This window comes from Salmo salar, chromosome ssa05 (genome assembly GCF_905237065.1).
Source record: "Salmo salar chromosome ssa05, Ssal_v3.1, whole genome shotgun sequence".
In the NCBI taxonomy this organism is placed as follows: domain Eukaryota; kingdom Metazoa; phylum Chordata; class Actinopteri; order Salmoniformes; family Salmonidae; genus Salmo; species Salmo salar.
This window is the reverse complement of record NC_059446.1, coordinates 82,517,612-82,542,069: the sequence shown is the minus strand read 5'-3', so window position 1 is coordinate 82,542,069 and position 24,458 is coordinate 82,517,612. Positions and strand designations below refer to the sequence as shown.

At 44.7% G+C, this 24,458-nt stretch overlaps 1 pseudogene; it reads right to left on the bottom strand.

Annotated features, from left to right (window-relative positions):
• LOC106573490 (dynein axonemal heavy chain 11-like) overlaps window positions 1-24,458 on the bottom strand; it is a 46,445-nt pseudogene that overhangs the window by 3,896 nt on the left and 18,091 nt on the right.

The following is a 24,458-nucleotide window of genomic DNA, read 5'->3' as shown; positions in this document are numbered from 1 at the left end:
CTATTTATAAAGCCCTTTTTACATCAGCAGTTGTCCCAAAGAAACCCAGCCTAAAACCCCAAACATCAAGCAATGCAGATGTAGAAGCACGGTGGCTAGGAAAAATTCTAGAATGGCAGCAGCCAGGAAGAAACCAGGATCTGAGGGGTGGCCAGTCCTCTTCTGGCTGTGCCAGGTGGAGATTATAAGAGTACATGGCCAGATCGCTCTTCAAGATTTTCAAACGTTCGTAGATGACCAGCAGGGTCAAATAATAACCAAAGTGGTTGTAGAGGGTGCAACAGGTCAGCACCTCACGAGTAAATGTCAGTTGTCTTTACATAGCTGATCATTCAGATCATGTCAGGGTTCCATAGCTGCAGGCAGAACAGCAGAGACTCGATCAGCACCACGCCAAGGTAGCATGTCTGGTGAACAGGTCAGGGTTCCATAGCTGCAGGCAGAACAGCAGAAACTGGATCAGCAGCACGACAAGGTACAGTAGCGTTGGAGTGTAGCCCAATAACAAGGCATAGCCTACAGTCGGGAACACGCAGCAAATATGTCAGTGCACAAACAGCATACAGACAAAAAGGCCTTTTGCAATATTTCAAATAGTCTGCAATCACAGGAAAACATACAGCAGCAAATGGCTGCTGCTGAAAAGAGAAGACTGTAATCTGTCTGCTGTAGGCTACCAAAATATTTTATCAACATCCAAATATTGTTTTACAAAGTAAAACAAGAGAGAGGCTTTTGGCACCAGCGCATATGCCATCACCAGCAATTGAGCTGCGCATCATTGGGTGAGTCAGTGAAACTGGAAAGCATTTTTAGGACTATAATTTCCTCCTCATACTGTAGCCTACAATATGTCTCCACACTCCTAGGCCTAGGCTGATGGATTCAAAGCAAGGTCGTTTTCATTGATCTCAGATTCCTCAGTTGTCAATGTCAAAGTAGCCTTTCATTTCTATCATTTGTGCGGTATTATGGTGCTTTCAAGACAACTGGGAACTCTGAAAAGAATCGAGGTCGAATCATGAATCACGGTTCGAAAGTCAGAGCTCTAGAAAGAGGCAAGAGTTCCTCACTTGGAATTCCGAGTTGGATGACCGTTCAATGCGAATGTTCCCAGTCGGAGTTCGTTTTTTCCCGATTTCCCAGTTGTCTTGAACACATTGAAGTTGGAGATTTCCCAGCTCAGTTCCCAGTTGTTTTGAACGTGGCATTAAAAAACATTATGCCAAAGTCTCCAGTCATGTAGAATTGCATGAAATACGTTCATAAAAGGCCCCAAACTTCCCAGACCCTAGGCCACCAAAACAAAAAATAATGTGCAACTTCTGTAAGTGCATCTACTCTACTGCTCTATGCCTCTAAGCAAATGTGATTATATGCAACGCTTTATTATAAACAAGAGCGGAAAAATATGATTTGTCCCCCCCAATATATCACTGAAACATAACTATGTAATTTAAATAATATTAATAATACGCAATGAAAGCAATTGTGCTGATTATAGACACTTAATAGCGCATTTTTAAGTTTCAAAAGATTGCGACCCCCCCGCCCTTTGCCTCACAATGGTTTGATCCACTGCCAGTTCCTTAGTTTGCACGTAACTGCCGTGAGGTTCATCCAGTCAATCGTGCACACACACACTAGCTGAATATGCAGAGCTAGCGTGCAAATATTAACTATTAAGCTAGCTAGTACCTATTCCATTTATGTGGCGTCATCAAAGATGGAATCAGCATGCAGATGATGTAAGTTAGTGCTTCAAAGTCCCTGTGATAAGGTTAGCGATAAACTGAAATCCAAACTGAACAGAACTACACTCTCTTCTACCATTGTCTTAAATATATTTAATGGTCTCGTTGCAAAAGCTAAATTGTCGCAAGGGAACTTTTATTTATTTATTTTATTTCACCTTTATTTAACCCGGGTAGCAAAGATTATAGCAAACACCACTGAAACTGAATTGGTGCTCGCTAGCTTTGCAAATTCAGCTATTGTTGGAAGCCAGCCAATATGAAACAAACTATTAAAATTACAAAAGGTTGCAGCATATGTTGTGTAAATGGTGAACTCATACAGCTGTCAACTCTTGTCATTTTAATCCGTTTCACATTTGCTAGCTACCTTTTAGATCGAAGCCCAAATAGAATGATAGAAGATAAGATGATAGAAGCCCATCTCCTACTGTAAATAACCTACACACTGTGTGTGTGTGTGTGTGGCCAGCCAGGTAGAAAAATGGCAGAAAAATAAAAGACGGACATCAGAGTATTTTTCAATACACCAAAACGCATAGTAAGAACCCTAGTAGCCTTATATCTCAAAGACTAGTTGATAAAATGTTCATAAGAAAGAAATGAAATTCTAATGGAAATGTTTCACAATGATGTCATTAGGCAGAGCAGGCAACAGATGGCACACAGACAGCAGAGCTGGGGACAGATATGCAGGGACAGACTGGCAGAGACAGGGAGTCTCAGGTAAGTTTGTTGAGTCTTTGTTTGGCAACATTATGAAAGGTTCTCCATTTTTTTGACTTGTAAAATAGGAACATAATTGGAAAATGCCATGGATACCCCCACTCTCAACTTAAACTGGTGACTGAACTAAAATTTGTTAAAGGCAATGGTATTGCTGTTGTGATTAGTTGTGTAGTTTTGGGTACTGGTAGTTAGGAGTACGGCAAACACCTTATTTCTTTGGTTCCTCAATATACATTTACCATATTACAATGTAGGCTATGTGTTACAGCACTACTTTTGGTGTCCCCCTCAGGAATTGCTCTTGAGAAAATTTCATGTAATTGTCCCCTCCAAAGTGGATATCAGATTTTCGCCCCTGATTATAAAGGGGATTTTTTTTTTACCTCAGGGCTCCCCAGGTCAGCGCTCACTTCCGATTTACAAATGAAGCACTGCTTACACTCGTAACAACTAAAGCATAAAAAAACTTCTATTCGATCAGAATAAACCTCACGTAGCAAATAAGACATAATTCTTTGTTGTTGGCCAAATTCGACACACTCATTGACCTCCATACAGCACTCCTTGCTTGGTGGGCGAAACAACAAAAAATGCCACATGCTGGAGGAAGACAGTTTTTCCGCTGAGTTGGGCCTCTCTCTTCCTCTTCCATAACCAAATAGCTAGCTACCTTTGTTTGCCTGTACCATCCATAATAAGTTAACTAGCTAGCTTTTAGCTGACAGGTACAGAGACTATCTACTGGACAAGAAAGCTAAGGTTAGCTAGGTAATGCTAGGTAATCAAAATAGCTGTTTGCATTTATTGATTAACCTCAGTTTGAATACCACCATACAGTTAGCTGTGTGATTAAACATTGATTTAAGGTTAGGGTTAGATTTAACATGTTAGTGCAGTGGGCTAAATCAGGGTCGCACAGTGTTTCTTGGTAGTCTTCAGCAAATCTGCTTTGAAACAAAAGTATACACCTCACACACTGTATGGGCTTTAAATAAAAAGACACTTGTACCATGTCAGTTATAGAGTTGAAATGTACTCAATTTTGAGTTTGCATCCCAATATTACACTTTATATATATCACAGAAGACTGAAATATAACAAAACCATTTGACATAAAAACATAGGATTTTTTGTGGAAGATATTTTTATAATGTTTTATTTTCAGAATTCTGAAAAATATGAATAACATTCCACCCATGAGACCACTAGAGGGTGATTTGGTCATCTGACTGCAGGAAAGGGTTTTAACCACACTGCTAACCTAACCTTAAATTGAGACCAAAAAGCTAATTTTTTCTTTCATGATTTTTTAAAATAGACAATTCTGACTTTGTAGCTGGCCTATCTAAGGGGAAATCGCTCAGTTCTGCCTCCAGGACAAGACTCATGACAATAAATGTCAACCTGCTCTGATTACACCTCTACACAATCAGATATACCTTAAAGCAGTCAGGTATGTATTCACCCCACCACTCTTCCTCCTGACCAAGGTGCTATTAGGGCCCAGGACTAGCAGTCATCTGTCAATGTGTTTGGCTGTATAGCACAGCAACATCCATCTCCGACTAACACTGCTGTCCCACCTATTGATTACCACCTAAATACATCTGTTTCAAAACAAAGTTTCCAGAACAGCTTGAGCTGGACCACTTTGGGATGATCGGTTTTTGGTAGCTAAGCAATGTAATCGAAAAGGCTTCATTTGAGTGCAACACCTAAAATGTATCCTTTTCTGTGTGGAATTAATTTGGTGTTGAAATAAAATAAGATCTTAGGATACAGATGCTCTAAATCCAAAACATGGTATTTAATGTAAGGTGAGTATTGGTTAAGTGGGACACGTAGCAAAGTGGGAGACTTAAGCTTTGTAATGGATATCTTTAAATGTGCACAATAACACAACCTACAATTACTGCCTGTGTTAGTGAGAAAGTATGTGATGATAAACCATTGGTTCAATGGGTACGACGTCATCATTGTGGGCGTGGCACCCCGTGTAATGACCTGCGTCTCCAGAGGCATAACAGTAAGTCAAATGACATAGCGTTCGGAGGTAAATAATGTGAAGGTTATAAAAAAATAAGAAAGCATATTCAGTGTCTTATTACAACATATTTTGTATGTAATTGTGAATCAAAATGACTGTAAATGGTTTTCTTATTTTGAATGTTGACAGTGTCCCAGTATGCCAATGGCCTACTGTGAAACGGGGACATCCTGTTACTGTCAAACTGGGACATCCTGTTACTGTCAAACTGGGACATCCTGTTACTGTCAGACTGGGACACCCTGTTACTGTCAAACTGGGACACCCTGTTACTGTCAAACTGGGACACCCTGTTACTGTCAAACTGGGACACCCTGTTACTGTCAAACTGGGACATCCTGTTACTGTCAAACTGGGACATCCTGTTACTGTCAAACGGGGACATCCTGTTACTGTCAAACTGGGACACTGCTCTAGGTCATTTTAATTTAGATTTTTTTTGGGGGGGGGATTATGAAATGCATGCTTTTGTAACAGAAATCAATTTTCTAAATAGGATCAAATGTTCAATTTCATGAATCAAATCTGCTATCAGCTAGCTTAAAAGCGAAAGCTAGCATAGCTGCATATTAACTTTTTTTTTTTAACCTCTACAGGATCGGGTGGGTCCCCTGCGGGACGGTTGAGCTAACGTAGGCTAATGCGATTAGCATGAGGTTGTAAGTAAGAAGAACATTTCCCAGGACATAGACATATCTGATATTGGCAGAAAGCTTAAATTCTTGTTAATATAATTGCAGTAGCTATTACAGTGAAATAATACCATGCTATTGTTTGAGGAGAGTGCACAGTTATGAACTTGAAAAGTTATTAATGAACCAATTAGGCACATTTGGGCAGTCTTGATACAACATGTTGAACAGAAATCAATGGTTCATTGGATCAGTCTAAAATGTTTGTCTGAAATCACAACACACTGAATGTTGCCGTTATCTGCTACTAAAGGCCATAAGCCATGGCACAATATATCCAAGGTGCCACAGTATCAAAGCTGATTCTGAATGAACAACATATTGGATAACTGGGCTAGTGTAACCTGAGGGATGAACCCAGGCTTAATGCTGGAGAAACCAACGTCTTGACCATTAGACCATTAGACCAAGAGGAAATTCCCTATTTGCCCGAGGGCCAACACTGATTTTGAAGTCGCAGGCTGGGCTACCCATCACAATGAGCATCCGCGACCGACTCATGTCTGCTACACTAGCAGGCACCAGATTTGCTTTGAAGGCCACATTTTCTCAGACGACATAACAGGTGTCAAAATGGACACTCTCTTACTGCCAAATGGTGCACTATTCCCCACATAGTACACTACTTTTGACCTGTCCTACGGGTCCTTGTCAAAAGTAGTGCACTACATTGGGAATAGGGTGCCGTTTGGCATACAGGCCATCTCTGAGATTATTAGAAAATATAGATATTTTACCTTTATTTAACTAGGCAAGTCAGTTAAGAACAAATTCTTATTTTCAATGACGGCCTAGGAACAGTGGGTTAACTGTCTTGTTCAGGGGCAGAACGACTGATGATGATCCGTGAGGGTGAAGGAGGAAAGATAAGAAACGTGATTTATAATAACAAATGACAAAAAATGGAGATCACAACCATTTGTACCTGTATTGTTTAGCAAATGACTTCCTTCTTCAGCACTAATTGCAGCGATCACTTATGCGGCGTGGCGAACTGTCACGTCGGCCTGCGTGTAATTACACAGAGAACAACGCTTCATTGCCCCCCTAATGAATTCTCTGTGTAAGCACATACAGGTTAGTGTTTAGTTAACATAATGAAGGACATTCGTTTTTGGGGGGGCAGAATCTGAGGAGATAATTGGTTGTGACCGGAGTAATAGGAAGAGAAAAACACATTACGTGTTGTTAGTGTGAATGAGGGGCACAACAGTATAATAATGACAGGATTCTTTCTTTGTGTGTTGGAGATACAGTGAAAGGATAGGTTGGGCTGTGTGAGTGGAGATACAGTGATATGATAGGTTGGGCTGTGTGAGTGGAGATACAGTGATATGATAGGTTTGGCTGTGTGAGTGGAGATGTGAAGATACACTATTTGACCAAAGTATGTGGACACCTGCTCATCGAACATCTCATTCCTAAATCATGGGCATTAATATGGAGTTGGTCCCCCTCTTTGCTGCTAATTTCAGCCTCCACTCTTCTTGGAAGGCTTTCCACTAGATGTTGGAACATTGCTGTGGGGACTTGCTTCCATTCAGCCACAAGAGCATAAGTGAGGTCGGGCACTGATGTTGGGCGATTAGGCCTGGCTCACAGTTGGCATTTCAATTCATCCGAAAGGTGTTCGATGGGTTGAGGTCAGGGCTCTGTGCAGGCCAGTCAAGTTCTTCCACACAGATCTCGACAAACTATTTCTGTATGGACCTCGCTTTGTGCACGGGGGAATTGTCATGCTGAAACAGGAAAGAGCCTTCCCCAAACTGTTGCCTCAAAGTTGGAAGCATAGAATTGTCTACAATGTCATTGTATACTATAGGATTAAGATTTCCCTTCACAGGAACTAAGGGCCAAGCCCAAACCATGAAAAACAGCCACAGACCATTATTTATCCTCCACCAAACTTTACACTTGGCATTATGCATTTGGGCAGGTAGCCTTCTCCTGGTGTCCGCCAAACCCAGTTTCGTCTGTCGGACTGCCAGAGAGTGAAGCGTGATTCATCAATACAGAGAATGCATTTTCACTGCTCATTTCCGCTGCTCCAGAGTCCAATGGCAGCAAGCTTTACACCACTCCAGCCGACGCTTGGCATTGTGCAAGGTGATCTTAGGTTTGTGTGCGGCTACTTGGCCATGGAAAACCATTTCATGAAGCTCCTGAAGAACAGTTGTTGTGCTGACATTGCTTTCAGAGGCAGTTTGAAACTCGGTAGTGAGTGTTGCAACCGAGGACTCGCTTTCAGCACTCGGTGGTCCCATTCTGTGAGCTTGTGTGGCCTACCACTTCGCGGCTGAGCCGTTGTTGCTTCTAGACGTTTCACAATAACAGCACTTACAGTTAACGGGGGAATCTCTAGCAAGGGAATTATGCACTGTTTCCCGGGACGCATTTGAGGGGAAAATAGTTAGTCAACGTCAGACGCCGATGTAAAATGCTGTTTTTATATATAAATATGACCTTTATTGAACAAAAGAATGCATGCTGTGTGTAACATGATGTCCTAGGTGTGTCATCTGATGAAGTTTGTATAAGGTTAGTGCTGCATTTAGCTGTCTTCTGGGTTTTTGTGACATTATATGCTAGCTTGAAAAATGGGTGTCTAATTATTTCTGGCTTGGTACTGTGCTGACATAATCTAATGTTTTGCTTTAGCTGTAAAGCCTTTTTGAAATTGGACAGTGTGGTTAGATAAAGGAGAGTCTTGTCTTTAAAATGCTGTGAAATAGTCATATGTTTGAAAAATTGAAGTTTTTGTATTTTTGAGGAGTTTGTAATTCGCGCCACGCCTATCATTGGATATTGGAGCAGGTGTTCCGCTAGCGGAACGTCTAGATGTAAGAGGATATAACACCCCTTTAATAACACACACAACCCAAACCATAAGAAACAAATACCCCTCTGCCACGTCCTGACCAAACTACAATACAAATACTCTCTCTACTGGTCAGGACGTGACACGGAGATTGTTTTATTGTATGTTTGTGTAAGTCATGTGTCGGTGCGCGACGGGTTTTGTACCCACTTATATTATTTTTTGTATATTTTGGTTTTGGAGTTTTATGAGCACTTGTTGAACAACTCTGTTTATACCAAGTTCGTTTTCCTGCGCCTGACTTCCCTGCCACCGACATGCAGCCATTACACTGTGTCTGGAATAAATACAGGCTGCAGTAGCCTACCTTCATCTGAATCTGTGTCTGGAATAAATACAGGCTGCGGTAGTCTACCTTCATCTGAATCTGTGTCTGGAATAAATACAGGCTGCATTAGCCTACCTTCATCTGAATCTGTGTCTGGAATAAATACTGGCTGCATTAGTCTACCTTCATCTGAATCTGTGTCTGGAATAAATACAGGCCGCAGTAGCCTACCTTCATCTGAATCTGTGTCTGGAATAAATACAGGCTGCATTAGCCTACCTTCATCTAAATCTGTGTCTGGAATAAATACAGGCTGCAGTAGCCTACCCTCATCTGAATCTGTGTCTGGAATAAATACAGGCTGCATTAGCCTACCTTCATCTAAATCTGTGTCTGGAATAAATACAGGCTGCATTAGCCTACCTTCATCTAAATCTGTGTCTGGAATAAATACAGGCTGCATTAGCCTACCTTCATCTGAATCTGTGTCTGGAATAAATACAGGCTGCATTAGCCTACCTTCATCTAAATCTGTGTCTGGAATAAATACAGGCTGCAGTAGCCTAACTTCATCTGAATCTGTGTCTGGAATAAATACAGGCTGCAGTAGCCTACCCTCATCTGAATCTGTGTCTGGAATAAATACAGGCTGCAGTAGCCTACCTTCATCTGAATCTGTATCTGGAATAAATACAGGCTGCAGTAGCCTACCTTCATCTGAATCTGTATCTGGAATAAATACAGGCTGTATTAGCCTACCTTCATCTGAATCTGTGTCTGGAATAAATACAGGCTGCATTAGCCTACCTTCATCTGAATCTGTGTCTGGAATAAATACAGGCTGCAGTAGCCAGCCATGCATTAGGCAATTTTTTGGCCTATTTCATTGATAGTTAAATAGGACTAAGTAAGTAAATCATGTGCATTTTCATCTGTCGGGGTCATTTATCTTTGAACAATGTGTGAATGAGTGAAGGAACATAATGATGCACTCTAAGTGATAGAGCAGTAATGTAGACCTGAGGCATAGCCTTTACCGGCATTTAAAGTGCACTTCCGGGTTTTCCGATCGCCAGTAAATCCGATTACGAGTATCGAGTGTGATAAAACGGATACGATTACGAATACGAGTATGACGAGATCGGCACACTCCTAGTTACTAGGTTTGGCTGCATGGTGACAGTGCATTCAGAACCATCCAGTGGCTAGACACACTACAACCTTAATTTTACCAGGTTCCTGTGAAGCAACTGTAATGACAGTCCACCACAACCACCCGATTAAACTATCGGGTGCCACCACATACCCAACAGTTTGAGATCATTGTGAGGGGATTTTGCCAGTGGTTCGTATGGGGAAACAGGCTTCCCAGGAAAATGTTGACTGAGGTTGCAACAGTAACCAAGGGGGGGCGGAGCATAGTGAAGGGTAAAATCATTCCGGAGTAAATCCTGATTCCTCCAACCTGGATTTGTGGAAAACCTGGGGATTTTTGGAAGGTTTTGGGAATTTGAGCATTACTTTGGTGTTGGCTTCCATGTAGTTGCAGAGCACGTTTACAGAGATGACCAGGTCTCCTGTGTTGAAGGGTTAAGATCTGTTCCAGCCCTGGGGATCAAACTTCCTGCGCTCCGTCACACAGGCATGGAGGTAGCAGAGGGAGAAGAACAGATTGTTGAACTCCTGCTCCCGAGAACACATCTCCAGGGTATCCTGTAAACAGAGACAGAGATTGAGCAATAGCTATCAAAATCAAATGTTATTTGTCACATGCGCTGAACACAACAGGTGTAGGTGAAAAGCAGCTGCTGTAAGAGCTTCACTACAGGTGAAAGGCAGCTGCTGTAAGAGCTTCACTACAGGTGAAAGGCATCTGCTGTAAGAAAGCTTCACTACAGGTGAAAGGCAGCTGCTGTAAGAAAGCTTCACTACAGGTGAAAGGCAGCTGCTGTAAGAAAGCTTCACTACAGGTGAAAGGCAGCTGCTGTAAGAGCTTCACTACAGGTGAAAGGCAGCTGCCTTAAGAGGGCTTCACTACAGGTGAAAGGCAGCTGCTGTAAATATTAACTACTGTAGGGCACTGAGTTTTCCTTCACCGCATGACCTTGACCAGGAAAACTCTGAACCCTGCTCATTTCACAAGGCATCACTTAAATTCTATATCTTCAAAACAACTTTTTTAATCAGCCATATGTTTGCCTCTGACCTGGTTGAAGTTGTGGAAGGCAGCGTGCAGACTGGCATGCCTGCCGGAGGGTAACTCGTTGGGGATCTTGCTGGCGTCCTCCAGGATGTCTCTGGGGATGATGTGCTGGTCAGGGATGGGCGCTGGCTCCCCGCTGATGAACACCCGGTAGTCATCGTGGCCGCCCCGGTCCTCTTCAGGAGGGCTTCCAGAGAGGGCAACCAACGCGCCACCAGGTGCACTTTCTGACTGAAACAATACACACACACACACACACACACACACACACACTATACAGTATATATTGTATTTTATGTGTTCATTAACGTTTCTTAATGAGGGGAAATGTTTCTAGAAACAAGACCTAAACACTTTTGTTCCAGCCAAGAAACGAAGCAGCTGATTGAGCTGATCTAATCTAATCACGCTTTAGATTGAACCAAATTGATTGAACCAAATTCATTGAACCAAATTGATAGAACCAAATTGAACCAAATTGCCTTAGGTTCACTGGCTCAGATCAAGAAGGGAGATAATCATGTTGAATCAGGTGCTCTATTCTATTGTCGCTGGCTGGCTGCTGGAACAACATCATACAGTCACTATGACCCTCCAGACTACCACTAGTCTAGTCTGGCTGCTGACTGGAACAACATCATACAGTCACTATGACCCTCCAGACTACCACTAGTCTAGTCTGGCTGCTGGAACAACATCATACAGTCACTATGACCCTCCAGACTACCACTAGTCTAGTCTGGCTGCTGGAACAACATCATACAGTCACTATGACCCTCCAGACTACCACTAGTCTAGTCTGGCTGCTGCTGGAACAACATCATACAGTCACTATGACCCTCCAGACTACCACTAGTGTAGTCTGGCTGCTGACTGGAACAACATCATACAGTCACTATGACCCTCCAGACTACCACTAGTCTAGTCTGGCTGCTGTAACAACATCATACAGTCACTATGACCCTCCAGACTACCACTAGTCTAGTCTGGCTGCTGCGAACAACATCATACAGTCACTATGACCCTCCAGACTACCACTAGTCTAGTCTGGCTGCTGACTGGAACAACATCATACAGTCACTATGACCCTCCAGACTACCACTAGTCTAGTCTGGCTGCTGACTGGAACAACATCATACAGTCACTATGACCCTCCAGACTACCACTAGTCTAGTCTGGCTGCTGACTGGAACAACATCATACAGTCACTATGACCCTCCAGACTACCACTAGTCTAGTCTGGCTGCTGACTGGAACAACATCATACAGTCACTATGACCCTCCAGACTACCACTAGTCTAGTCTGGCTGCTGACTGGAACAACATCATACAGTCACTATGACCCTCCAGACTACCACTAGTCTAGTCTGGCTGCTGACTGGAACAACATCATACAGTCACTATGACCCTCCAGACTACCACTAGTCTAGTCTGGCTGCTGACTGGAACAACATCATACAGTCACTATGACCCTCCAGACTACCACTAGTCTAGTCTGGCTGCTGACTGGAACAACATCATACAGTCACTATGACCCTCCAGACTACCACTAGTCTAGTCTGGCTGCTGACTGGAACAACATCATACAGTCACTATGACCCTCCAGACTACCACTAGTCTAGTCTGGCTGCTGACTGGAACAACATCATACAGTCACTATGACCCTCCAGACTACCACTAGTCTAGTCTGGCTGCTGGAACAACATCATACAGTCACTATGACCCTCCAGACTACCACTAGTGTAGTCTGGCTGCTGGAACAACATCATACAGTCACTATGACCCTCCAGACTACCACTAGTCTAGTCTGGCTGCTGTAACAACATCATACAGTCACTATGACCCTCCAGACTACCACTAGTCTAGTCTGGCTGCTGACTGGAACAACATCATACAGTCACTATGACCCTCCAGACTACCACTAGTCTAGTCTGGCTGCTGGAACAACATCATACAGTCACTATGACCCTCCAGACTACCACTAGTCTAGTCTGGCTGCTGACTGGAACAACATCATACAGTCACTATGACCCTCCAGACTACCACTAGTCTAGTCTGGCTGCTGTGAACAACATCATACAGTCACTATGACCCTCCAGACTACCACTAGTCTAGTCTGGCTGCTGACTGAACAACATCATACAGTCACTATGACCCTCCAGACTACCACTAGTCTAGTCTGGCTGCTGACGGAACAACATCATACAGTCACTATGACCCTCCAGACTACCACTAGTCTAGTCTGGCTGCTGGAACAACATCATACAGTCACTATGACCCTCCAGACTACCACTAGTCTAGTCTGGCTGCTGACTGGAACAACATCATACAGTCACTATGACCCTCCAGACTACCACTAGTCTAGTCTGGCTGCTGACTGGAACAACATCATACAGTCACTATGACCCTCCAGACTACCACTAGTCTAGTCTGGCTGCTGTAACAACATCATACAGTCACTATGACCCTCCAGACTACCACTAGTCTAGTCTGGCTGCTGACTGGAACAACATCATACAGTCACTATGACCCTCCAGACTACCACTAGTCTAGTCTGGCTGCTGCTAACAACATCATACAGTCACTATGACCCTCCAGACTACCACTAGTGTAGTCTGGCTGCTGACTGGAACAACATCATACAGTCACTATGACCCTCCAGACTACCACTAGTCTAGTCTGGCTGCTGTAACAACATCATACAGTCACTATGACCCTCCAGACTACCACTAGTCTAGTCTGGCTGCTGACTGGAACAACATCATACAGTCACTATGACCCTCCAGACTACCACTAGTCTAGTCTGGCTGCTGGAACAACATCATACAGTCACTATGACCCTCCAGACTACCACTAGTCTAGTCTGGCTGCTGACTGGAACAACATCATATAGTCACTATGACCCTCCAGACTACCACTAGTCTAGTCTGGCTGCTGTAACAACATCATACAGTCACTATGACCCTCCAGACTACCACTAGTCTAGTCTGGCTGCTGCTAACAACATCATATAGTCACTATGACCCTCCAGACTACCACTAGTCTAGTCTGGCTGCTGGAACAACATCATACAGTCACTATGACCCTCCAGACTACCACTAGTCTAGTCTGGCTGCTGACTGGAACAACATCATACAGTCACTATGACCCTCCAGACTACCACTAGTCTAGTCTGGCTGCTGTAACAACATCATACAGTCACTATGACCCTCCAGACTACCACTAGTCTAGGCTTCTCTACTGTATTACCGTGTACAGCAGGATGCTCAATTCCTGTCCTGGAGGGCCGAAAGACTTGGTTTTCGTTCTCACCTTCTAATCAAAGGGAAAGACCCAGTTAGTTGTACAACTTAATGCCTTCAACTGACATGTTTGTTTGGCATCTAACCCAACCCCTCTGAGTCAGAGAAATACTTCCATACTGACAAATGCTGTTCCCTACCTGCAGGATGACCCAGTGTCTGCTGTTCCCTACCTGCAGGATGACCCAGTGTCTGCTGTTCCCTACCTGCAGGATGACCCAGTGTCTGCTGTTCCCTACCTGCAGGATGACCCAGTGTCTGCTGTTCCCTACCTGCAGGATGACCCAGTGTCTGCTGTTCCCTACCTGCAGGATGACCCAGTGTCTGCTGTTCCCTACATGCAGGATGACCCAGTGTCTGCTGTTCCCTACATGCAGGATGACCCAGTGTCTGCTGTTCCCTACCTGCAGGTTGACCCAGTGTCTGCTGTTCCCTACATGCAGGATGACCCAGTGTCTGCTGTTCCCTACATGCAGGATGACCCAGTGTCTGCTGTTCCCTACCTGCAGGTTGACCCAGTGTCTGCTGTTCCCTACCTGCAGGATGACCCAGTGTCTGCTGTTCCCTACCTGCAGGATGACCCAGTGTCTGCTGTTCCCTACCTGCAGGTTGACCCAGTGTCTGCTGTTCCCTACATGCAGGATGACCCAGTGTCTGCTGTTCCCTACATGCAGGATGACCCAGTGTCTGCTGTTCCCTACCTGCAGGTTGACCCAGTGTCTGCTGTTCCCTACCTGCAGGATGACCCAGTGTCTGCTGTTCCCTACCTGCAGGTTGACCCAGTGTCTGCTGTTCCCTACCTGCAGGATGACCCAGTGTCTGCTGTTCCCTACCTGCAGGATGACCCAGTGTCTGCTGTTCCCTACCTGCAGGTTGACCCAGTGTCTGCTGTTCCCTACCTGCAGGATGACCCAGTGTCTGCTGTTCCCTACCTGCAGGTTGACCCAGTGTCTGCTGTTCCCTACCTGCAGGATGACCCAGTGTCTGCTGTTCCCTACCTGCAGGTTGACCCAGTGTCTGCTGTTCCCTACCTGCAGGATGACCCAGTGTCTGCTGTTCCCTACCTGCAGGATGACCCAGTGTCTGCTGTTCCCTACCTGCAGGTTGACCCAGTGTCTGCTGTTCCCTACCTGCAGGATGACCCAGTGTCTGCTGTTCCCTACCTGCAGGTTGACCCAGTGTCTGTTGTTCCCTACCTGCAGGTTGACCCAGTGTCTGCTGTTCCCTACCTGCAGGATGACCCAGTGTCTGCTGTTCCCTACCTGCAGGTTGACCCAGTGTCTGCTGTTCCCTACCTGCAGGATGACCCAGTGTCTGCTGTTCCCTACCTGCAGGATGACCCAGTGTCTGCTGTTCCCTACCTGCAGGATGACCCAGTGTCTGCTGTTCCCTACCTGCAGGATGACCCAGTGTCTGCTGTTCCCTACCTGCAGGATGACCCAGTGTCTGCTGTTCCCTACCTGCAGGATGACCCAGTGTCTGCTGTTCCCTACCTGCAGGTTGACCCAGTGTCTGCTGTTCCCTACCTGCAGGATGACCCAGTGTCTGTGTTGAGAGGCAATCTGCAGGGCCCCTGTCAGCCACCTCCTCCTGACCCAGAGACATGTTGTGTAGTGTCCCCAACTCTATGGAGAAACCCAGCCTCAAACCCATAACACAGGACACAAGACACTCTGAATATCTCTCCACAGTCCCCACGTGCTTCTTATCATCAGGATGCATCTGAATCAGGTGGTTACAGTGAGAATAGGATTGGAGTCTGCTGCTCAACCCAGTAGCTCTCCAGGAGGAAAGTTGGCAACTCGGTGTTTGTGTAGTGTTGTGTAGCCAGGTTCTCCACATTGTTGAGTGGGTCCACTCCAGGAGAGAGGATGCAGAACACAGGGGTGGAGGGGCTGCTCTCCAGCTTGGCAGCGTCCACATACCTCGCTCCCAAGCTCTCCTCCACAAAGCTCATGTCACAGTTCAAGTCACAGATTTAGTTACCTACTCACTATGGGACTGATAGAGGTGAAATACACTATGTTACTATCACTTCCTTACTGTCAAAGCTTGAAGTGCATAAAACTGTTGCATTTACATTCACCAAGTCCAAGTCCGTTTACAAACATGTGCAGGGGCTACACTTCCTCACCGGAAATGAAAGAATACTGTAGAATATGTAGTGCTGATGTCTCAGTCCCAAATGGAACCCTTTTCCCTACATAGTATGCTACTTTTGACAAGAACCCCATGGTCCCTGGTCAGAAGTAGTGCACTATATAAGGAATAATAGGGGGGCCATTTGGGACACAACTGATGTCTCACCTGAGGGCGTAGGTCATTCTGTCAGGGTATATGGCTCTCAGCATAATGAGTTTCTGCAGGGAGGTTTGAGGAAACCCCTCTCTCTCAGGACACTCTGAGTCTACCATCTTCCTCCAGTGCTTGGCTGAGCCCTTAATGTCCTGGTCCAACCCCCCGGAACTCATCCAGGGTAGACAGGGTCTGAGGAGATCATCATCATCACACCACCCTAAGCTGCCAATGTCCCAGTGCAGGCTCCCTATTCCCTATGGGCCCTGGTCAAAAGTAATGTACTACATAGGGAATAAGCTGCCAGTTGGATCGCACACACAATGTGCTACTGTACTTCTTAGTGCACTCATTTTAGTGCACTCTATGGGGAAAAGGGTGTGATTAGTGCACTATGGGGAATAGGGTGTGATTAGTGCACTCTATGGGGAATAGGGTGTGATTAGTGCACTCTATGGGGAATAGGGTGTGATTAGTGCACTCTATGGGGAATAGGGTGTGATTATTACACTCTGTGGGGAATAGGGTGTGATTATTACACTCTATGGGGAATAGGGTGTGATTATTGCACTCTATGGGGAATAGGGTGTGATTAGTGCACTCAATGGGGAATAGGGTGTGATTATTACACTCTATGGGGAATAGGGTGTGATTATTGCACTCTATGGGTTATAGGGTGTGATTATTACACCCTATGGGGAATAAGGTGTGATTATTGCACTCTATGGGGAATAGGGTGTGATTATTACACTCTGTGGGGAATAGGGTGTGATTATTACACTCTATGGGGAATAGGGTGTGATTATTACACTCTATGGGGAATAGGGTGTGATTATTGCACTCTATGGGTTATAGGGTGTGATTATTACACCCTATGGGGAATAAGGTGTGATTATTGCACTCTATGGGGAATAGGGTGTGATTATTACACTCTGTGGGGAATAGGGTGTGATTATTACACTCTATGGGGAATAGGGTGTGATTAGTGCACTCTATGGGGAATAGGGTGTGATTAGTGCACTCTATGGGGAATAGGCTGTGATTAGTGCACTCTATGGGGAATAGGGTGTGATTATTACACTCTCTGGGGAATAAGGTGTGATTATTACACTCTATGGGGAATAGGGTGTGATTATTACACTTTATGGGGAATACGGTGTGATTATTACACTCTATGGGGAATAGGGTGTGATTATTGCACTCTATGGGGAATAGGGTGTGATTATTATTACACTCTATGGGGAATAGGGTGTGATTATTGCACTCTATGGGGAATAGGGTGTGATTTAAGGTGCAGCCTTGGAGATGTGTGTTACCCTGACGATTCCCCAGGCTTGTGGGGACAGGAACGAGACAGGGCTGGCTACGCTGGGCTCCACTGAGAAATACAACAGGAAGTCCAACTCCTGGGCCTCAATCTGCCCACGGGTCAGCAGAATCTGGAGAGGAGAGACAGAGATATAACAACAGGTATAGATTAGAAAAGGTGATTTTTCAGATCAGAACTTCTATCCTATCAATAAAGTTTTTGATCAAACAAGATTATGGCCTCGGCTACCAGAAACATTAATCTGAGACATGTGAAGTCACGACCATGCGAATGACAGCCTTACTATAGACACTTTCTCACAGTGGAGTTGAGAACAGTTGGCGACAGGCAGGTGGCTATGACAGTTATTAGCATTCTGCCGTCAGGCCACACCCGCTGTCAGAGGTAACAGTCTGAACAGCTTTGGCCAGGCCAGGTGGGAGAGCTAATCAAAAGCAGCGTATGGTCCTTCTGTCCCGCTGACGGCCTCTAATTGAAGCTAATGTGGGGCCAGAATAAGTGCTTTGATTTATGAGAATGACACGGGGGGCCAACCTTTTGGGGCTGCCCTGGGCCACTTACCTGGAAGGCATTGTGTAACAGGAAGGTTGACTTGTCTCTCTGGAAGAGGCTCCGGCTGGTGTAGAGGAATGCTGAGTAGGTGACGGCCTCGGTCAAGGAGAGCACTCTGGCCCTCACGTCCTCATCCCACTCCGCTCGCTCTATTGCTTTGTGGAAGACTGTGTTGAAGGTCTGGAGCACAGGTACAGGGAGACAGGTACAGGGAGACAGATGCAGGGAGACAGATACAGAGAGACAGATACAGGGAGACAGATGCAGGGAGATAGATACAGGGAGACAGATACAGGGAGACAGGTACAGGGAGACAGATACAGGGAGATGATACAGGGAGACAGATACGGGGAGACAGATACAGGGAGACAGATGCAGAGAGACAGGTGCAGAGAGACAGGTGCAGGGAGACAGATGCAGGGAGACAGATGCAGGGAGACAGATACAGGGAGACAGGTACAGGGAGACAGATGCAGGGAGACAGATGCAGGGAGATAGATACAGGGAGACAGATACAGGGAGACAGATACAGGGAGACAGATACAGGGAGATAGATACAGGGAGACAGATGCAGAGAGACAGATGCAGGGAGACAGATGCAGGGAGACAGATGCAGGGAGACAGATACAGGGAGACAGGTACAGGGAGGCAGGAACAGGTAGACAGGTACAGGGAGACAGGTACAGGGAGACAGGAACAGAGAGACAGGAACAGAGAGACAGGTACAGAAAGACAGGTACAGAGAGACAGGAACATGGAGACAGGAACATGGAGACAGGTACAGGGAGACAGGTACAGGGAGACAGGTACAGAGAGACAGGAACCGAGAGACAGGTCCAGGGAGACAGGAACAGAGAGACAGGAACCGAGAGACAGGAACCGAGAGACAGGTCCAGGGAGACAGGTCCAGGGAGACAGGAACAGAGAGACAGGAACAGAGAGACAGGAACCGAGAGACAGGTCCAGGGAGACAGGTCCAGGGAGACAGGAACAGAGAGACAGGTCCAGGGAGACAGGTCCAGGGAGACAGGAACAGAGAGACAGGAACCGAGAGACAGGTACAGGGAGACAGGTACAGAGAGACAGGAACCGAGAGACAGGTCCAGGGAGACAGGAACAGAGAGACAGGAACCGAGAGACAGGTACAGGGAGACAGGTACAGGGAGACAGGTACAGGGGAGACAGGAACAGGGAGACAGGAACCGAGAGACAGGAACCGAGAGACAGGAACCGGGAGACAGGAAAAGGGAGACAGGAACAGAGAAACAGGTACAGGGAAACAGGAACAGAGAGAAAGAAACAGAGTGACAGGTACAGGAAGACAGGTACAGGGATACAGATACAGGGAGACAGGTACAGGGAGAAAGATACAGGGAGACAGGAAAGGGAAGAAAGGTACAGGGAGACAGGTACAGAGAGACAGGTACAGAGAGACAGGTACAGAGAGAAAGGGGATTTCATAGGTCCATAGTGTGATTAACTGTTCTATTACACCCCAGGGAGTTTCCCCCATGTGTCTCAACCAGCTATGAGAGTAGTGAGTGACTACACAAACACTTGACAAGTATGACTCCAGATATTAAACACCCTAAAGGAGAACTGGTACATGGAGTTATAAGAGGTTCTAATCACCTTGAGGGAGAACTGGTACATGGGGTTATAACCACCTTGAGGGTGAACTGGTACATGGAGTTATATGAGGTTTTAATCACCTTAATGGAGAACTGGTACATGGAGTTTTAAGAGGTTTATAAGAGGTGATCTACTTCATTGAGAACTGGTGCGTGGGGTTATAAGTGATTATAATCACCTTCAGGGAGAACTGGTATGTGGGGTTATAAGATGTTATAATCACCTTGAGGGAGAAATAGTACATGGGGTTATAAGCGATTATAATCACCTTCAGGGAGAACTGGTATGTGGGGTTATAAGATGTTATAATCACCTTGAGGGAGAAATAGTACATGGGGTTATAAGAGGTTTATAAGGTCAACTTCATTGAGAACTGGTATATGGGGTTATAATAGGGTCATGTTATAATCATCTTGAGGGAGAACTGGTACATGGAGATATATGAGGTTTTAATCACCTTGAGGGTGAACTGGTACATGGAGTTATAAGAGGTTTATAAGAGGTTATCAACTTCATTGAGAAATGGTACATGGGGTTTTAAGTGATTATAATCACCTTCAGGGAGAACTGGTACATGGTGTTATAAGCGATTATAATCACCTTGAGGGAGAACTAGTACATGGGGTTATAAGCGATTATAATCACCTTCAGGGAGAACTGGTATGTGGGGTTATAAGATGTTATAATCACCTTCAGGGAGAACTGGTACATGGGGTTATAATCACCTTCAGGAAGAACTGTTACATGGGTTATAAGCGATTATAATCACCTTCAGGGAGAACTGGTATGTGGGGTTATAAGATGTTATAATCACCTTGAGGGAGAACTGGTACATGGGGTTATAAGAGGTTTATAAGAGGTTATAATCACCTTCAGGGAGAACTGGTACATGGGGTTATAATCACCTTCAGGAAGAACTGTTACATGGGGTTATAAGCGATTATAATCACCTTCAGGGAGAACTGGTATGTGGGGTTATAAGATGTTATAATCACCTTGAGGGAGAACTGGTACATGGGGTTATAAGAGGTTTATAAGAGGTTATAATCACCTTGAGGGAGATCTGGTACATGGGTTTATAACAGGTTTATACAAGGTTATAATCACCTTGAGGGAGAACTGGTATGTGGGGTTATAAGATGTTATAATCACCTTGAGGGAGAACTGGTACATGGGGTTATAATCACCTTCAGGGAGAACTGGTACATGGGGTTATAATCACCTTCAGGAAGAACTGTTACATGGGGTTATAAGCGATTATAATTACCTTCAGGGAGAACTGGTATGTGGGGTTATAAGAGGTTTATAAGAGGTTATAATCACCTTGAGGGAGATCTGGTACATGGGTTTATAAGAGGTTTATACAAGGTTATAATCACCTTGCGGGAGAACTGGTACATGGGTTTATAAGAGGTTTATACAAGGTTATAATCACCTTGAGGGAGAACTGGTATGTGGGGTTATAAGATGTTATAATCACCTTGAGGGATAACTGGTACATGGGTTTATAAGAGGTTTATACAAGGTTATGATCACCTTGAGGGAGAACTGGTATGTGGGGTTATAAGAGGTTTATAAGAGGTTATAATCACCTTGAGGGAGAACTGGTACATGGGTTTATAAGAGGTTTATACAAGGTTATAATCACCTTGAGGGAGAACTGGTATGTGGGGTTATAAGAGGTTTATAAGAGGTTATAATCACCTTGAGGGAGAACTGGTACATGGGGTTGATTCTGTGCAGGTTGTAGATGATGAAGTAGAACAAAGAGGTTCTCTGGGCAGCAGGACGGTAGAGCTCTCTGGCCTCGTTGATCTTTGTCTTGATCTCTCTGGCCTCCACCACCTGTGTGTGTGTGTGTGTCAGTTAACACAATGAGTTATGAACTAGGGCCTCAGTCATGCTCCAGATTTCTCCCTATTTCAGCGTAGCCATAAGTACATTTCATTTGTAGCTAACATGGTGAAATGGAGTGCGCATTGCTCTACTAACTAGACTATAAAACAGTAGGCCTATATAATAACACATGGAATTTAAGTCTTGACGCTAGTAGACATCCTAAACCAGAGCTACTGTACAAACTACTGTACATCAGAGAGGCTGAACAGTATTTTTTTACCTTGTTGTTCTAACACCAGTGATACTAAACTACAGGCTACTGTATGATTCATTTGACCTGGTTATCATGAACATAATTATACACTAAGATAGACGCAATAACTAAGATAAGATAGACTTTATTAGTCCACATGGGATGGAAATATGCCTTCTGCTTTTCCCCAACACCTCCGATATACACACACATACACAGGGGTGAAAGTTAGCCGGTGCGGTCCGGTACGGCGTCCCGGCAAAATAAATTAGCTGTATGCTAATAGATACCCATAGACTTCCAGTCATTGCACTAATGCCATGTTAGTATTGGCTCGCAAAACTACCTCTAACTTCCTTCATACTGGACACAGAGACATAGAAATGGTATCTATGAGTTCATCTGACTGGGGAAGTAGACACAATCCCAAAGTATCCCTTTAAACCAGAAGCCCTCTGGTCAGAAATCCTCATGCTTCTCCAAACTTTGAAAAGTTTCAAATGTTCACCACAAGGGAATAATCTTAACTGTATCCACGAGATAATCTATAGTCTCCCAAAGCAGCCAATACAGTATTTATCTGTTCCTCCATTTCAATTCAATTAGCAGAGGCTGGACAAACCCGACCCGGTGGCTTTTCATTTTTCACTAATTACCCTTCCCATGTCAGGCTACGGACCCAATTTTTTAGGGCCCAGGTTTCCCATGGCCGGATCTTGTTACACTCTATATCTTCACAAGCAAAAATGAATGTACTATTGATAGAACCATTACTCCACCAAATGAAAGTCCTGGGCTGATGGATTGGTTTGTAGTCCTCCGTCAGCCATGAAAGGAAATAATTAGTATTCATTACTTCACACTCTACAACATTCCAATTATTAATGAACTTCAGCTGTGGAGCCTCACCGTATCCATCATGGCCATCACAGCAGGTTGTATTAATCACAAGCAAAAACAAGCGCAGGTCATCTACAGCGGATGAATTTCTAATCAGATTTACCACAGGGATGAATTGTCACGGGTCGACAGACAGCAGCAGCACTGGATCTGTTAGGAGTTCAATACATGTCCAGTCTTAGATGTTCAGTAATATTCACACACACTTTGGTTTCACAGGGAAAGGAAGGAACAAGAAAGATGTGTGTTGATGGTTGAGAAGAGGTCGATTTATAGTATTTTTATTTTTTCCGTTTGCACCGTAGATACTTCCTGTTACATTGTGATATGTTGTTCATTTAGAGGATTGAACTCAGATAATCATAACGGTGGTGTGGAGGTGAATGAATATGCTTGGGGATTGGATTATTTGCTCCATTGGTTCAAAGGGACTCAGTGTAATAGATTGAAATACATCCACATCCATTTCACATCATAGTGGATTCATCATTCTTCCCATAACCTACGCTACGGCAAATGACCAAATCAACTACAAACTACAGGCTTACGTAGCCTAATGCTAGACCTATGTAGCCTGATAATAAGCCTATGTAGACTAATGATCTGTATTGGAGATTGTCCTGGATACACTCCTGACCACTGTTGAGAGTGGTGGTGGTGTTGTGTTGTTCCCATTCGTTTTCAGAGAGGGAAAGGCACAAGTCCCTAACCCACAAGAGAGGCTGGCTGCCCACTTTTCAGGGCTAACCACTGAAGAATAACTGTTCAGTATTCACCACATAAAGACTATGAGCAGGCCAATGAACATCTATCACCAGACGTCAGAGGGGAGATCCATACATCTGCCTCAGGGACTCAGAACACGCAATACAAATGCATCTAGAATCTAAAGAGCAAGGAGCAATCCTCTCCCAGTCAGTCATGTCCCTGGAGCTGTCTACCGCTCAGTGAGACTCTAGCGTCAGTCAGGCAAATCCTCTGGCATTGTCTGTGTCCCAGATGGCACCCTAGTCCCTATGTAGTGCACTACTTTTGACCAGGGCCCATAGGGTTGTGCACTATATAGGGAATAGGGTTCGCAGCCATTCGGGATCGCAGATACTGTAAAATACTGTCCCACAGGCCCATATTTAGACACGTTGGGATAGTATTGACTTCTATATCAAAAGGGATATAAAACCATGGATCGATTAGTAATGTGTAGACAAGACTGGTTACAGGCTATAGGCACAACTATAGAATAAATAACTTTTGCAGAAAAAGCACATTGTGCACAGTATGATAATTGTATAGGGCTACTGTGTCTTAATGACAAAAATCTCACTGTTTGTCTCCTCCAGGGCTGAGTTTTCCTGGACACAGACTAAGGCTAATCCTAGACTAAAAAGCACTTTCAATGGACATTCTCAGTTGAAAGTGCTTTTAGTCCAGGACTAGACTTAATCTGTGTCTGGGAAACTGCCCCACCTAGAGATTTCATTGGTGGATTCCTGAGCCAGTCGATCTGTATAGGGACAGGTCAAACCAAGGACCATTGTCACTACTTGCCTTCCTTCCTTGATGGTGTTTCTCCCCAGTCAGTGGCTCCAGGACTGGGTCAACTCTCTCCTATAGGTTCTCAATCAGAACAGTCTCTTGTGTTTATCTCCCCAGTAGTGGCTCCAGGACTGGGTCAACTCTCTCCTATAGGTTCTCAATCAGAACAGTCTCTTGTGTTTATCTCCCCAGTAGTGGCTCCAGGACTGGGTCAACTCTCTCCTATGGGTTCTCAATCAGAACAGTCT